Here is an 18737-nt window from a genome sequence, read left to right on the forward strand (position 1 = left end):
TTATTTAGTTTGCAGTGTTGGATTTTCAGTTTACTTTATAAACCTCATCTCTGCAGTGTTCAGCATATTTAATTTTTTATCTATTTTGTATCTTGTAAATCTACAGAAATCCTCATAATATATCCTGGGAGATTCCATATATCTAATAGCTGAAATATGAATTGTCTTGAATACATGAAGTTATCAGATGGTGTCCTAAAATTCAGTATGTTATTAATCATAAGAGAAAATACAGTCTAGTTGGAGGAAAAACCTAGAAATAAATGTAAGTGGTCATTTTGCATCACACAGAAACTTCTGTTATTCCTTCTAATGCCCCCTTTTCCTGAGACAGTGCTCTTATTCCCACAGCTCCATGCCTAGACGCTTCCAACCCAGGCATGCAACCACATCTGGTCGTCTTCAACCAGAGCACTTAAAAATTATATTGTTGTCCCCCAACTTAGCTTCAGAATCTTAATCTCTGGAATCTTTTAACTGCTGTTCTGTTCTTAAATACTATTTGATAAGCATCTAAGAGTATCATGGAGAACATGAAAGACAGTGGTGTCAGGTTCTAGGCACTAAAATGAGCACCCCTTTTTTTTTCACTTGTAGACATTCTTTTAAAGTACAATTTTGAAGAAACAGTAGTGTTTGCAGCATATGTTTACATATTCCCTGATTCCTTGAGTAAGGTGTGTGTGTGTGTATTAAGGGTCTTACCAAGTTTTCATAATTTGATTACCTTATAATCCTATGTTGGTTTTCACAAACTTTGCACATTAAGGGATATGAGCCTCTAGTTCGGTGACTAGCTGATAACATGGTTTAAAACTCAAGGAATGAAACCTATGTGACTATCCACTATACCACAAAAGTATGACTATACATGTATGCTTGGCCATTTTTTCTGTTAGCAGTTGTTAAAGAATTTTATGTGACTTTTTTTTAATTGAAGGATAATTGCTTTACAGAATTTTGTTTTCTGTCAAACATCAACATGAATCTGCCGTAGTATATGACTTAAACTCTTGCCTGTGGAACTCATTTTGTTTAAGAAAAAAGTGTTCTTTGTAAATGCTGTGTTTTGTAAATTTTTTTATTTAGATTGAAACCTGTTTTATTTTTGCAGGAAAAAAAGCTTTTTTAATTAAGTCAGGATAGTAGAGGAGCTTTGCAGGCTCTAGTCCATGGGGTCCCAAAAAATCAGACACCACTGAGTCACTTTCACTTTCACTTTTCACTTTAGGCTAAGATATGCTGCAGAAGCAACCACCCTGAGAATAACTTGGATTTATTTCTCACTTAACCTTTATACCTACTAGAAGGACCCAAGCTTTTGGAGCATATACTCTGGGACAGTGCTAGTTGTGAAAGAAGGCAAGGCTTTGGAGTGTCAAATTTCTTGACTAAGAAATCATACTTTAATTCATTGGACAAAACTGGCCACTTAGAACATAAAATGTACTGAAAAAGACAAAAATAGCGTTAATCACTACCACATCAGCTTATAAAAGGGGTATCTTAAGCAACATCCTACTTAATTGGAATAAACAGGGGACAATGTTTCCCAACAACCAAAATAGAGGTCATGAAGTTTATTAAAGTGTATGCATATTAGGGAATCATAGGTGCTTATTTCAACCTATAATTTTAAATAAAACTTTAGCTGTGGTAATTTGGCTTACTAGTTAATTTTGTATATATATATATACACATACATATGCGTATATTTGTGTGTGTGTGTGTATGACTTGTTAAATTTGCTAGGATTTACTCAAGTATTAAATGCCCAATTATCAGATGCTTTTTTGTAACTCCAATACATATATATCCATCTTAGGAAAAAAGTTTTTCATTCTGAAAGTACTAATAATAGTCTCTGTGGTTTGTTGGCAAGGCTGGGGCAAATAGAGAAGCAAGATTCTAACCCTGAAAGAGCTATTGAGTTTTTCAATTGACTAGAATCAGGAAATTGTGCAATAGTTTCATAGATGTTCACTGAGTGAACATTATGTACCATGTGTTTGGCACTGAAGACAAAGTGATTAGCACAAACTTGGTCCCTGCCTTCATGAAATTTAAACTAGCAGTTTGTCTTCATGGAATTTAAACTGCTGAGTATAGCATAACAAAACCAGTGTATCTAAACCAACACAACCTTTTCCTAAAGGTTCTGGCTTGCAAAAGAAATATGTTAAAATGCCCCTGCTGCAAAAGTATATTCAAATAATTTTCATGGGTAGCTATCAGACAAAAGCCATTAGCACAGAGATTCAAAGAAAGCAAATATTTGGTGGCTCAGACGGTAAAGAATCTGCCTGCAATGCAGGAGACCTGGGTTTGATGCCTGGGTTGGGAAGATCCCCTGGAGGAGGGCATGGCAACCCATTCCAATACTGACTGGAGAATCCCCATGGACAGAGGAGCCTGGTGGACTACAGTCCATGAGGTCACAAAAGAGTTGGACAGGACTGAGCAACTAAGCACAGCATAGACATTAATTAAATGATCATTGTAGTTATGCCTGTTATATATGCTGTGCATGAAAATACTGCCAGATTTTGGTAGGGCTCATGGGTACATCAGACAACCCATCACAGAAATGTAGCTCAAACAGCAAAAATTGACATGATGAACCTGGCAATGAGTTGTTTGACTAGTCACACATACAAATGGGCTTCCCTGGTGGCTCAGACGGTAAACCATCTGCCTGTAGTGCAGGAGACCTGGGTTCGATCCCTGGGTTGGGAAGATCCCCTGGAGAAGGAAATGGCAACCCACTCCAGGACTCTTGCCTGGAAAATTCTGTGGACAGAGGAGGCTTGAGGCTACAGTCCATGGGGTTGCAAAGAGTCAGACACGACTAAGTGACTTCACTTCATGTACAAATCAGGTTGTTCTTGTGGAGGATCTAGTGACCAAAAATTTTTACTTGGAAAATTATTCTGCCCACTAATTCTACCTCCTGATGGATGGAAAAAAGGTTCTCATGATTTTGTTCTAGCAACCCTGACAGGGAAACAATGAAGGCTGCTTCTCTCATCTATCATTTTTCTTTCTTTTTTTAAAAAAAAATTATTCATTTTAATTGGAGGCTAATTACAATATTGTAGTGGTTTTTGCCATACATTGACATGAATCAGCCACAGGTGTACATGTGTTTCCCCGTCCTGAACCCCTCTCCCACCTCCCTCCCCATCCCATCCCTCAGGGTCTTCCCAGTGCACCAGCCCCGAGCACCCTGTCTCATGCATTGAACCTGGACTGGCGATCTCTTGCACATATAATATACATGTTTCAATGCTATTCTCTCAAATCAACCCCCCCCTGCCTTCTCCCACAGAGTCCAAAAGACTCTTCTTTACATCGTGTCTCTTTCGCTGTCTTGCATACAGGGTTATCATTACCATTTTTCTAGATTCTATATATATGCGTTAGTATACTGTATTGGTATTTTTCTTTCTGGCTTACTTCACTCTGTATAATAGGCTCCAGTTTCATCCACCTCATTAGAACTGATTCAAATGTGTTCTTTTAATGGCTGAGTAATATTCCATTGTGTATATGTGCCATAGCTTTCTTATCCATTTATCTGCTGATGGACATCTAGGTTGCTTCCATGTCCTGGCTATTATAAACAGTGCTGCGATGAACACTGGGGTACACGTGTCTCTTTCAATTCTGGTTTCCTCGGTGTGTATGCCCGGCAGTGGGATTGCTGGGTCATAGGCAGTTCTAGTTCCAGTTTTTTAAGGAATCTCCACACTGTTCTCCATAGTGGCTATACTAGTTTGCATTCCCACCAACAGCGTAAGAGGGTTCCCTTTCCTCCACACCTTCTCCAGCATTTATTGCTTGTAGACTTTTAGATAGCAGCCATTCTGACTGGCGTGAAATGGTACCTCATTGTGGTTTTGATTTGCATTTCTCAGATAATGAGTGATGTTAAGCGTCTTTTCATGTGTTTGTTAGCCATCTGTATGTCTTCTTTGGAGAAATGTCTGTTTAGTTCTTTGGCCCATTTTTTGATTGGGTCTTTTATTTTTCTGGAATTGAGCTTCAGGAGTTGCTTGTATATTTTTGAGATTAATTCTTCATCAGTTGCTTCATTTGCTACTATTTTCTCCCATTCAGAAGGCTGTCTTTTCACCTTGCTTTTAGTTTCCTTCATTGTACAAAAGCTTTTAAGTTTAATTAGGTCCCATGTGTTTATTTTTGCTTTTATTTTCATTACTCTGGGAGGTGGATCATAGAGGATCCTGCTGTGATTTATGTCTGAGAGTGTTTTGCCTATGTTCTCCTCTAGGAGTTTTATAGTTTCTGGTCTTACATTTAGATCTTTAATCCATTTTGAGTTTATTTTTGTGTGCGGTGTTAGAAAGTGATCTAGTTTCATTCTTTTACAAGTGGTTGACCAGTTTTCCCAGCACCACTTGTTAAAGAGATTGTCTTTTCTCCATTGTATATTCTTGCCTCCTTTGTCAAAGATAAGGTGTCCATAGGTGTGTGGATTGATCTCTGAGCTTTCTATCTGGTTCCATTGATCTATATTTCTGTCTTTGTGCCAGTATCATTTTTCTTTCCTTGAAAGTTTTTTTTATTGTGACTGTACAATAGAGGCAAAACTAGTACTAGTAAATTTTCATTTGATGACAACGTTTGGTGTCCTTAATTGCAAGCAGCTTGCAAGAGACTTACTGGTTACAAATACTGCTTACAAAATCATCACGAGAGAAAATCTTTTACTTGATGTAGAGAAAGAGCAAATTAGCCAAGATGTCGGCAGTCAGGCTCTCTTGCCCCATGACCTCTCACTCTCACCCCATGTTTTGTAAATACATGGTAATGTAACAGCTGAGATCACTTATAGTACCGCACGTGCACATCTGCTTGGCCATGGGCCACTTTGCTCTGTAAACATATGTAAACTCCACCTGAAAAGCTCTTGTGACTACCTTATGGCTATGTTAAGGCTGTGTTATAACTGTGTCCACTGGGTCAGCTGTGAGAGAATACAGTGTGTCTGCTGTTACGGCTGCTGCACCATCCTGTGACAACCACTCTGAACCTCCACCAAAACCAGAGACCAGAAATAGCTCCATGGGCCAACAGTAAGTGTTTGTGTTTGGAAACACTTTATGGAAGTTAAGAGGACAGATGGATGCCTGACCTAGGCCCATAAAGCACTGGGTCAATATGGTGATCAGTTTTTAAGATGGCCCCTAACAACCCCCTGTGTTTATACGTATCATTGGTCCTTTCTATGTTCTGCCAAGGTTGGCCTGCATGACCGATGGGATGTGGCAGAAGTGATGGTATGTCACTCCTGAGATTAGGTTATAACAGACCACAACTCTCATCTTGGGCTGTCCTCTGGGGGAAGTCACTGGCCACGTCTTGAGAATACCCAAGCAAACAAGAAAGGAAAGCGTGACCTCCAGCTACAGTCAGTGAGGAACTGAGGTCAGCCTGCAATTACTGGATAAACATGGGAGTCGATCCTCCAGCCTTCAGATAACTGAGATGCTGAAGCAGAGCCATGCAACTAAGCTACTTTCAGATGCCTGACCTACAAAAACTGCAAGATAAATGTTTGTTGCTTTAAATCACTCAATTTGGAAGGGTAATTTTTTCATATGGCAGTAGGTACCTGGGCTTCCCTGGTGGCTCAGACAGTAAAGATTCCACCCACATTGTGGGATACCTGGGTTGGATTCCTGAGGCAGGGAGATCCACTGGAAGAGATCATGTTAACTCACTCCAGTATTCTTGCCTGGAGAATCCCCATGGACAGAGGAACTGGTGGGCTACAGTGCGTGGAGCTGCAGAGTCGGAAATGACTGAACAAATAAGCACCCTGCATGCATGTGTGCTAAGTCACTTTAGTTATGTCTAGTTCTTTGCAACCTGTGGGCTCTAGCCCAGCAGACTCCTCTGTCCATGGGATTCGGCAGGCAAGAATAGTGGAGTGGGTTGTTGTGCTTTCCTCCAGGAGATCTTCTGACCCAGGAATCAAATCCATATCTCTCATGTCTCTTGCGTTGGCAGGAAGGTTCTTTACCACTGAGATCATCTGGGAAGTCCATTTAATACCCTACACTGGGTTCAGTTCAGTTTAGTTGCTCAGTCATGTCCAACACTTTGAGACCCCATTAACTGTAGCATTAAGGCCACCATTGCATTGGTGATGCCATCCAGCCATCTCATCCTCTGATGCCCTCTTCTCCTTCTGCCCTCAATCTTTCCTAGCATAAAGGACTTTTCCAGTGAGTTAGCTATTCACATCAGGTGGCCAAAATACTGGAGCTTCAGCTTCAGCCTCAGTCCTTCCAGTGAGTATTCAGGATTGATTTTCCTTAAGGTTGACTGGTTTGATCTCCTTGCTGTCCAAGGAACTTTCAGAAGTCTTCTCCAGCACCACAGTTCAAAGACATCAATTCTTTGGTGTTCTGTCTTCTTTATAGTCCAGGTCTCACAACCATGCATGACCACTGGGAAGACCATGGCCATGACTTTTGTCAGCAGAGCAATGTCTCTGCTTTTCAACACAATGTCTAGGTTCGTCATAGCTTTCCTGCCAAGAAGCAATGATCTTCTGATTTCATTGTGCCGTCACCATCCACAGTGATTTTAGAGACCAAGAAGAGGAAATCTGCCACTACTTACACATTTTCCCCTTCTATTTGCCATGAATAAAGGGGATGGATGCCATGATCTTTGTTTTGTCAGCATTTAGTTTTAAGCTGGCTCTTTCACTCTCCTCCTTCATCCTCATCAAGAGGCTCTTTAGTTCCTCTTCACTTTCTGCCATTAGAGTGGTATCCTCCGCATATCTGAAGCTTGCTGATATTTCTCCCACCTGTCTTGATTCCAGCTTGTAACTCATATAGCCCAGCATTTCTCATGACGTGCTCAGCATATAGGTTAAACAAACAAGGTGGCAAGAGAGAGCCCTGTAGTATTCCTTTCTTAATCTTGAACTGGTCAGTGGTTCCATACAGGGTTCTAACTGTTGCTTCTTCACCCGCATACAGGTTTCTCAGGATTCAGGTAAGATGGTCTGGTATTCCTGTATCTTTAAGAGCTTTCCACAGTTTGTTATGATCCACACAGTCAAAGGCTTTAGCATAAGCGATGAAACAGAGGTGGATGTTTTTCTGGAATTCCCTTGCTTTCTCTATGATCCAGAGAATGTTGACAATTTGATCTCTTGTTCCTCTGCTTTTTCTACGCCCAGCTTGGATATCTGGAAGTTCCTGATTTGCATAATGCTGAAGCATAACATGCAAGATTTTTAAGCATGACCTTACTAGCATGGGAGATGAGTGCAATTGTCCAATGGTTTGCACATTTTTAGTACTACCCTTCTTGGGAATTGGGATGAGGATTGACCTTTTCCAGCCCTATGGCCACTGCTGGGTCTTCCAGATTTGCTGACATATTGAGTGCAATACTTTGATGGCATCATCTTTTAGGGTTTTGAATAGCTTTACTGGAATTCCATTGCGTCCGCTAGCTTTATTGAGAGCAGGGCTGCCTAAGGTCCACTTGACTTCACACTCCAGAATGTCTGGCTCTGGGTGACTGACCACACCATTGTGGTTATCTGGTTCATGAAAATCTGTTTTGTACACTTCTTCCATCTCTTCTTGATCTCTTCAGTGTCTCCTAGGTCTCTATCATTTCTGTCCTTTATTGTGCTCATCTTTGGGCAAAATATTCCCTTGATATAACCAATTTTCCTGAGGAGATCTCTAAGCTTTCCCCTTCTGTTGTTTTCCTCTATTTTTATGCACTGTTCATTGAAGAAGTTCTTCTTGTCTCTCCTTGCTCTTCTTTGGAACTCTGCATTTAGTTGGATGTATCTTTCCCTTTTTCTTGCTTTTCACATCTCTCCTTTCCTCAGCCATTTGTAAGTCCCCCTTAGATGACCACGTTGCCTTCTTGCTTTTCTATTTCTTTGGGTTGGTTGTTTGCTGCCTCCTGTACAATATTACAGACCTCCGTCCATAGTTCCTCAGGCACACTGTCTGCTAGATCCAACCCTTTAATCTATTCATCACCTCCACTGCATGTTCATTGAGGATTTCATTTAAGTTGTACCTAGCTAGCCAATATTTACATTGGTTAGAATGGGGCAAATTTAATTTTTCCTCAGTGTTAGTTAACTGTGTGACCTGAATGAATTAAGCCCCACGTTTTCCTATCTCTTATCTTGCCTCTTGCCACCTGCTGGGCCACTGGCAGCCCCTGACCTGCCATAGGTCACTTAGATGCAGACCCAGGGGTGACAGCCACGCAAAGGCAACTATTTCCCCTGTGGTGACACTTGAAGAAATCTTTCCACAAGTGCTCTCCCTGCAGTCCCACTCTGGCAAGCAGTTGTGTTTGTTTCGTTGAGTTACCCCACCATCTTCAATTTGTCCCCTCACAGCAGTGCTTCAGATGGAATGTTTGGTACCTATTTCTCTGATCCTGTCTTCCTTTCCAGACTTTCACTTTTGCAAGCCTACTTATGTTTGTTTGAGGTATAGTTGTTATGATCCCTTCTTCTCTTTATATTTGCAGTGGCTCTGTTTTCCTACTGATGCACTTGGGATCTTTTGGCTCTGCCATCTTCAACAACATCATGGCTGCAAAATGGGCAACAACCACCAAGCATTTTGCCCTCGCAGGACATTGCCAAAGCGTGAAGCGGGAGTATTGGTGCTAAAAAATGTACCTCCTTACATTCTTCTCCTCTTTCATGGAGGAAAAATTTTATCTCTGCAGAACTCCCCATCAGTCTCAACAGTCAGAACAGAGCTGTGTATCTTCTGCTGATCACTGACATAGAGGCTGCAGGCCATGACTGGCTTGGACCTATCCTTGGCCGAATAGCAGGATAACTTAGAAAGCTTTCAAAACATGCTTTCACCTGTGCCCAACTTGCAGAGATTCTGACTTAATTGCTCTAGGGCGGTGCCCTGGCATTAATATTTGTAAAATTCCCTTATAGGGATTTAAATATGCAGCCATGGTGGAGAACCACTGCGTGGATCAAACATGGTTCATTTGTTGGATCTGTGGCACAACAAACAAAATCAGAGTTCTGCGTAAAGTAGCAGGATTAAATGGCTGCGGGAAAGGGAATCAAGAGTGTTTTAGGATTTTTTTTTTAATCCATCTAGATTATCTCATCTGAGGACAATCTATAAGACAGCTAGAGATATGACTAAAATTCCATCTGGCTTGCATCATATGACATCACTAAGCACTACCAGGTTCTACATTTAATGTACATGTTCCATTTTGACTATCTTTAGGAGTGGCATAGGGCTTCCCTCATAGCTCAGTTGGTGAAGAATCCTCCTGTAATGCAGGAGGCTGTGGTTCAATTCCTAGATCAGGAAGATTCCTGGGGAAGGGATAGGCTGTTGTTCAGTTGCTAAGTCATCTCTGACTCTTCTGCGACCCCAAGGACTACAGCCCACCAGACTCCTCTTCCATGGGATTCTCCAGGCGACAATACTGGAGTGGGTTGCTGTTTCCTTCTCCAAGGGATAGGCTACCCACTCCAGTATTCTTGGGCTTCTCTTGTGGCTCAGCCGGTAAAGAATCTGCCTTCAATGCAGCAGGCCTGGGTTGGAAAGATCCCCTGGAGAAGGGAAAGGCTACTCACTCCAGTATTCTGGCCTGAAGAATTCCATAGACTGTATAGTCCATGGAGTCCCAAAGAGTCAGGCAAGACTGAGCAACTTTCACTTTCTAGGGATGGCATAGAACAGCTATTCTCCCATCTGTTAGCTACTTGAGGTAAAGCAGTCTGAACCCGCTCTCAAACCAAGTTACACAAGGCTCAAGCTACACACAGACTCCTCGGTGGGGCACATACAATTTTGAAATAAATGTACAAATCACTGATCAAGAGAAATCTTAAGTGATTTCCAGAAATTTCCTAGTCATGTCGAGGATTTGACTAATGGTATTTCAGTCAGATAATCTATAAAATGCTAAGGAAGTCCCAAGATTGGACATTGATCAGAATATTCCAGTCTAGCTGCTGCTGCTGCTGCTGCTAAGTCACTTCAGTCGTGTCCGACTCTGTGCGATGCAATAGACAGCAGCCCACCAGGCTCCTCCGTCCCTGAGATTCTCCAGGCAAGAATACTGGAGTGGGTTTCCATTTTCTTCTCCAATGCATGCATGCATGCTAAATTGCTTCAGTCATGACCGACTCTGTGTGACCCTATGGACAGCAGCCCACCAGGCTCCTCTGTCCACAGGATTCTCCAGGCAAGAATACTGGAGAGGCTTGCCATTTCCTACTCCTCAGTCCAGCTATATCTTTGTTAAAAATGCTTTTGCTAAGAGCTGCATGGGGGGAAAATAGCTTTGAATGTAAGAAAATGTACGTTCTGTGAAGAAAAAGAAATACACCAGGTCCTTAGTTTTGCAATCTAATCAGTATTAAAATTATTAGTCACTATCACGTGCACTCCAGTTCAGTTCAGTTCAGTTCAGTCGCTCAGTCGTGTCCGACTCTTTGCGACCCCATGAATCGCAGCACGCCAGGCCTCCCTGTCCATCACCAACTCCCGGAGTTCACTCAGACTCGCGTCCATTGAGTCAGTGATGCCATCCAGCCATCTCATCCTTTGTCGTCCCCTTCTCCTCCTGCCTCCAATCCCTCCCAGCATCAGAGTCTTTTCCAATGAGTCAACTCTTCGCACGAGGTGGCCAAAGTACTGGAGCTTCATCTTTAGCATCAGTCCTTCCAAAGAAATCTCAGGGCTGATCTCCTTCAGAATGGACTGGTTGGATCTCCTTGCAGTCCAAGGAACTCTCAAGAGTCTTCTCCAACACCACAGTTCAAAAGCATCAATTCTTCGGCGCTCAGCCTTCTTCACAGTCCAACTCTCACATCCATACATGACCACAGGAAAAACCATAGCCTTGACTAGACGGATCTTAGTCGGCAAAGTAATGTCTCTGCTTTTGAATATACTATCTAGGTTGGTCATAACTTTTCTTCCAAGGAGTAAGCGTCTTTTAATTTCATGGCTGCAGTCACCATCTGCAGTGATTTTGGAGCCCCCCAAAATAAAGTCTGACACTGTTTCCATTGGTTCCCCTCTATTTCCCATGAAGTGATGGGACTGGATGCCATGATCTTCATTTTCTGAATGTTGAGCTTTAAGCCAACTTTTTCACTCTCCTCTTTCACTTTCATTAAGAGGCTTTTTAGTTCCTCTTCACTTTCTGCCATAAGGGTGGTGTCATCTGCATATCTGAGGTTATTGATATTTCTGCCAGCACTCTTGATTCCAGCTTTTCCAGGGAGCTATCAAATCTAAAGTATTGGTTTATATACCATGCAGTCATCTACATCATAACATTTTTTGAAACATTTTTTATAATTTGTTTATTTTTTAATTGAAGGCTAATTGCTTTACAGAATTTTCTTGTTTTCTGTCAAACCTCAACATGAATCAGCCATAGGTATACGTATATACCCTCCCTTTTGAATCTCGCTCCCATCTCCCACCCCATTGCACCATTCTAGATTGATACAGAGCCCCTGTTTGAGTTTCCTGAGCCATACAGCAAATTCCCATTGGCTATCTAGTTTACATGTGGTAATGTAGGTTTCCATACTACTCTTCCCATACATCTCACCCTCTTCTCCCCTCTCTCCATGTCCGTAAGTTTAATCTCTATGTCTGTTTCTCCATTGCAGTCCTGTAAATTCTTCAGTACCATTTTTCTAGATTTCATATATATGCGTTACAATATGGTATTTATCTTTCTCTTTCTGATTCACTTCACTCTGTATAATATGTTCCCGGTTCATCCACCTCATCAGAGCTGACTCAAATGCATTCCTTTTTATGGCAGAGTAATATTCCATTGTGTATATGTACCATTCATCTGTCGATGGACATTTAGGTTGGGGTACATGTATTATTTTGAATTTGTGTTTTCATTTTTTCTGAATATATATCAATTTTATGGAATTGCTGGCTTAAAACCCAACATTCAAAAAACAAACTTCATGGCATTCAGTCCTATCACTTCATGGCAAATAGAGGCAGAAACAATGGAAAGAGTGACAGACTTTATTTTCTGGGGCTACAAAATCACCCTGGACAGTGACTGCAGCCACAAAACTAAAAGACACTTAACTCTTTGAAAGAAAAGCTATGGAAAACCTAGACAGCGTATTAAAAAGCAGATTCATCACTCTGTTGACAAAGGTTTGTATAGTCAATGCTATGGCTTTTCCAATAGTCATATATGGATGTGGGTGTTGGACCATAAAGAAGGCTGAGTGTTGAAGGTGCTTTCAAGCTGTGGTGTTGGAGAAGACTCTTGAGAGTACCTTGGACTGCAAGGTGATCAAACCAGTCAATCCTAAAGGAAATCAGTCCTGAATATTCACTGGAAGGACTGATGCTGAAGCTGAGGCTCCAATACTTTGGCCCCCTGATGCAAAGAGCTGACCATTAGAAAAGACCCTGATGCTGGGAAAGAAGGAGGGCAAGAGGAGAAGGAGGCAACAGAGATTGAGATGGTTGGATGGCATCAGTGACTCAATGGGCAAGAGTTTGAGCAAACTCCATGAGATAGTAAAGCACAGGGAAGCCTGGCATACTGCAGTTCATGGGGTTGCAAAGAGTTGGACATGACTTAGTGACTGATCAACAACATGGTAATTCTATTTTTAGGTTTTTTTTAAGGAACTTCCATACTTTTCTCCATAGTGGCTATACCAATTTACATTCCCACCATCAGTGTATGAAAGTTCCATTTTCTCCACATGCTCACCAACACTTACTTTTTCTTGATGTTTTGATAATAGGACAATCAGAGAAATTTGTATAGTGATTGGATTCTTGATCTCATTGTATGTTGGATGATATTAGGCAATTATTGTTAATTTTTAGGTGCAATAAAGATGTTGTGGAATGTTTAGAAAAGATAAATCATCTTTTAGCAATGCAACCAAAATATATTCAGATGAAATGATATTATATAAAGAAATTGCTTCAAATAACCCAGTGCTTATTTGACTTTATGCATAGACATCTTCAAATGGTCAATACCAAAGTCAAATTGTTTGTATTCTTTGTAGCCTAAGATGGAGAAGCTGTATACAGTCAGCAAAAACAAGACGGGGAGCTGACTGTGGCTCAGATCATCAGCTTCTCACAGCAAAATTCAGGCTTAAACCACTAGGGCAGCCAGGTACAACTTAAATTAAATCCCCTGTGAATATGCAGTGGAGGTAGCAAATAGATTCAAGGGATTACATCTAGTTAACAGTGTGCCTAAGAGTTATGGATGGAGGTCCATAATATTGTACAGAAGGCAGCAAACAAAACCATTCCAAAGAAATAGAAAAGCAAGAAGGCAACGTGGTTCTCTAAGGAGGCTTTACAAACAGCTGAAGAAAGGAGAGAAATGAAAAGCAAGGGATAAAGGGCAAGGTACATCCAACTAAATGCAGAGTTCCAAAGAATAGCAAGGAGCAGACAAGAAGACCTTCAATGAACATAAAAGAAGTGCATAAAACAAGAAGCAAACAACAGAAGGGGCAAGGCTAAAGATCTTTTCAGGAATATGGGAAATATCAAGGGAATATTTTGCCCAAAGATGAGCACAATAAAGGACAGAAATGGTAGAGATCTGCTAGACACTGAAAAGATCAAGAAGAGATGGAAAGAGTACGTGAAAGAACCATACAAAAAAGATCTTCATGAGCTAGATTACTACGATAGTGTGTGGTCAGTCACCCAGAGCCAGACATTCTGGAGTGGCAAGTCAAGTGGGCCTTAGGAAGCACTGCTAATTTAATAAAGCTGGTGGATGTGATGGGTTCCAGTAGAGCTATTCAAAACCCTAAAGGATGAAGCTATCAAGTTGCATTCAGCAAATCTGGAAGACCCAGCAGTGGCCATAGGGCTGGAAAAGGTCAATCCTCATCCCAATTCCCAAGAAGGGTAGTACTAAAAATGTGCAAACCATTGGACAATTGCACTCATCTCCCATGCTAGTAAGGTCATGCTTAAAAATCTTGCATGTTATGCTTCAGCATTATGCAAATCAGGAACTTCCAGATATCCAAGCTGGGCGTAGAAAAAGCAGAGGAACAAGAGATCAAATTGTCAACATTCTCTGGATCATAGAGAAAGCAAGGGAATTCCAGAAAAACATCCACCTCTGTTTCATCGCTTATGCTAAAGCCTTTGACTGTGTGGATCATAACAAACTGTGGAAAGCTCTTAAAGATACAGGAATACCAGACCATCTTACCTGAATCCTGAGAAACCTGTATGCAGGTGAAGAAGCGAGAGTTAGAATCCTGTATGGAACCACTGACCAGTTCAAGATTAAGAAAGGAATACTACAGGGCTCTCTCTTGCCACCTTGTTTGTTTAACCTATATGCTGAGCACGTCATGAGAAATGCTGGGCTATATGAGTTACAAGCTGGAATCAAGACAGGTGGGAGAAATATCAGCAAGCTTCAGCTATGCGGAGGATACCACTCTAATGGCAGAAAGTGAAGAGGAACTAAAGAGCCTCTTGATGAGGATGAAGGAGGAGAGTGAAAGAGCCAGCTTAAAACTAAATGCTGACAAAACAAAGATCATGGCATCCATCCCCATTTATTCATGGCAAATAGAAGGGGAAAATGTGTAAGTAGTGGCAGATTTCCTCTTCTTGGTCTCTAAAATCACTGTGGAAGGTGACGGCACAACGAAATCAGAAGATCATTGCTTCTTGGCAGAAAAGCTATGACGAACCTAGACATTGTGTTGAAAAGCAGAGACATTGCTCTGCTGACAAAAGTCATGGCCATGGTCTTCCCAGTGGTCATGTATGGTTGTGAGACCTGGACTATAAAGAAGACAGAACACCAAAGAATTGATGTCTTTGAACTGTGGTGCTGGAGAAGACTTCTGAAAGTTCCTTGGACAGCAAGGAGATCAAACCAGTCAATCTTAAGGAAAAACAACCCTGAATACTTGTTGGAAAGACTGAGGCTGAAGCTGAAGCTCCAGTATTTTGGCCACCTGATGTGAACAGCCGATTCACTGGAAAAGTCCTTTATGCTAGGAAAGATTGAGGGCAGAAGGAGAAGAGGGCATTAGAGGATGAGATGGCTGGATGGCATCATCAATGCAATATGCATGAACTTAGGCAAACTTTGGGAGATGGTGAGGACAGGGAGGCCTATTGCAGTGCAGTCCGTGGAGTTGCAATCAGTCTGACACAGCTGGGTGCCTGAACAACAACAGCATAACCAGTGTACACAACAATTCTAGTAGAAGTTTCAAGAAGTCCTCATTCTACCAACATATTTTCATTGAGTACTTTTTTTACAAGACTCCCTATAAATTTGTCTCATTTGGAAAACTCACAACAGAAAACTGGAGGGTGTGAAAACTAAAACTTTTAGAAAATATTTTTTAATTTTTTAACACTAACTAGCTAATGGAAGTAAGTGAATTGTTGTCTACCTCCAATATTTATTTAAAAATTAGTTTCCTTCAATATACTTTAAGCAACTATTTAAGAATATTGGTTAAAAGGGATGAAATAAATAAAACAGTTGCTTTATTTGAGTAATAGACTGGATTCCAGCAGGCTCTGCTGGGTCTGCCATGCTAGTCCCTGGAAATATGTGGAGCATATCTCACTGTGCAGTGTGAGAAGAGTCTCATTTTAAGATACCCACGGATGCACAAGAAAGTGGTAATACTGATAAACTCCTGGAAAGGGAAATAGTATTTTGGAGAAAAGGATGGAAGAAACTTCCATTGTTTTCCTTGCTGTATATATTATAAATTTGCATCATATGAATTTATTACCTATTTGTTCTAGTTCTATGAAAAATATCATTGAAAGCTTGCTAGGAATTGCACTGAACTTATAGATTGCTTTGGATAATAGTGCAATGTGGGAGACCCAGATTCGATCCCTGGGTCGGGAAGACCCCCTGGAGAAGGAAATGGCAACCCAGTTCAATATTCTCACCTGGAGAATCCCACGGAGGGAGGAGCCTGGTAGGCTACAGTCCATGGGGTTGCAAAGAGTCAGACACGACTGAGCGACTTCACTTTGGATAATATGTTCAGTTTCACTACATTGATTCTTTCAGTCCATGGTATAAGGTATATTTCTCCATCTATTTGTGTCATCTTTTATTTCATTCATCAGTATTTTATACTTTTCTATATAAAGGTATTTTGTTCTGTAGGTAAATTTATTCCTAAGTATTTTATTCTTTTCATTGCAATGGTGAAAGGGATTGTTTCCTTAATTTCTCTTTCTGATTTTTCATTGTTAGTGTATAGGAATGCAAGGGATTTCTGCATATTAATTTTATATCCTACAACTTTACCATATCCATGGATTACCTCTAGTGGTGGCATCATGACACCACTGTAATTTTCTGGTGACATAGTTAGGGTTGTCTTTGTAGAGGATCATGTCTTTTGCAAACAGTGAGAGTTTACTTCTTCTTTTCCAATCTGGATACTTTTATTTCTTTTTATTCTCTGATTTCTGTGGCTAGGACTTCCAAAACCATGCTGAATGGTAGTGGTGAGAGTGGGCACCCTTATTTTGTTCTTGATTTTATAAAAAAAGTTTTCAGTTTTTCACCGTTGAGGATCATGTTTGCTGTGGGTTTGTCATATATGACTTTTATTATGTTGAAAGAAGAGAAGCGAAAAACAAAGGAGAAAAGGAAAGATACAAGTATCTGAATGCAGAGTTCCAAAGAATATCAAGGAAAGATAAGAAATCCTTCCTCAGCAATCAATGCAAAGAAATAGAGGAAAACAACAGAATAGGAAAGTCTAGAGGTCTCTTCATGAAAATTAGAGATACCAAGGGAACATTTCATGCAAAGATGGGCTCAATAAAAGACATAAATGGTATGGACCTAACAGAAGCAGAAGATATTAAGAAGAGGTGGCAAGAGTACATAGAAGAACCGTACAAAAAAGATCTTCATGATCCAGATAATCACGATGGTGTGATCACTCACCTAGAGCCAGACGTCCTGGAATGTGAAGTCAAGTGGGCCTTAGGAAGCATCAATATGAACAAAGCTAGTGGAGGCGATGGAATTCCAGTTGAGCTATTTCAAATCCTGAAAGATGATGCTGTGAAAGTGCTGCACTCAATATGCCAGCAGCAAATTTGGAAAACTCAGCAGTGGCCACAGGACTGGAAAAGGTCAGTTTTCATTCCAATCCCAAAGAAAGGCAATACCAAAGAATGCTGAAACTACCTCACAATTGCACTCATCTCACACACTAGTAAAATAATGCTCAAAATTCTCCAAACAAGATTTCAGCAATATGTGAACTGTGAACTTCCAGATGTTCAAGCTGGTACTAGAAAGGGCAGAGGAACCAGAGATCAAATTGCTAACATCCACTGGATCATGGAAAAAGCAAGAGAGTTCCAGGAAAACATCTATTTCTGCTTTATTGACTATGCCAAAGCCTTTGACTGTGTGGATCACAATCAACTGTGGAAAATTCTGAAAGAGATGGGAATACCAGACCACCTGACCTGCCTCTTGAGAAACCTGTATGCAGGTCAGGAAGCAACAGTTAGGACTGGACATGGAACAATAGACTGGTTACAAATAGGAAAAGGAATACGTCAAAGCTATATATTGTCACACTGCCTATTTAACGTATATGCAGAGTACATCATGAGAAATGCTGGGCTGGAAGAAGCACAAGCTGGAATCAAGGGTGCTGGGAGAAATATCAATAACCTCAGATCCAGATGACACTACCCTTATGGCAGAAAGTGAAGAGGAACTAAAAAGCCTCTTGATGAAAGTGAAAGAGGAGAGTGAAAAAGTTGGCTTAAAGCTCAGCATTCAGAAAGCTAAGATCATGGCATCTGGTCCCATCACTTCATTGGAAATAGATGGGGAAACAGTGGACACAGTGTCAGACTTTATTTTGGGGGGCTCCAAAATCATTGCAGATGGTGATTGCAGCCATTAAATTAGAAGACGCTTGCTCCTTGGAAGGAAAGTTATGACCAACCTAGATAGCATATTCAAAAGCAGAGACATTACTATGTCAACAAACGTCCATCTAGTGAAGGCTATGGTTTTTCCAGTGGTCATGTATGGATGTGAGAATTGAACTGTGAAGAAGGCTGAGCACCGAAGAATTGATGCTTTTGAACTGTGGTGTTGGAGAAGACTCTTGAGAGTCCCTTGGACGGCAAGGAGATCCAACCACTCCATACTAAAGGAGAGCAGTCCTGGGTGTTCATTGGAAGGACTGATGCTAAAGCTGAAACTCCAATACTTTGGCCACCTCATGTGAAGAGTTGACTCATTGGAAAAGACTCTGATTCTGGGAGGTATTGGGGACAGGAGGAGAAGGGGACAATAGAGGATGAGATGGCTGACTGGCATCACAGACTCGATGGACATGAGTTTACATAAACTCTGGGAGTTGGTCATGGACAAGGCCTGCTGTGCTGCGATTCATGGGGTTGCAAAGAGTTGGACACAACTGAGCAACTGAAATGAACTGAACTGAACTGAACTGATGTTCCTTCTATGCCTACTTTTTGGAGAGTTTTTAATAGAAATGGGTGTTGAATTTTGTCAAGGCTTTCTCTGCATCTATTGAAATAATCATATTCTTTTATCTTTCAAGTTGTTGATATAGTGTATCACATTGATTGATTTACAAATATTGAAGAATCCTTGCATCCCTG

This window comes from Capra hircus, chromosome 14, assembly GCF_001704415.2.
Source record: "Capra hircus breed San Clemente chromosome 14, ASM170441v1, whole genome shotgun sequence".
Taxonomy (NCBI): domain Eukaryota; kingdom Metazoa; phylum Chordata; class Mammalia; order Artiodactyla; family Bovidae; genus Capra; species Capra hircus.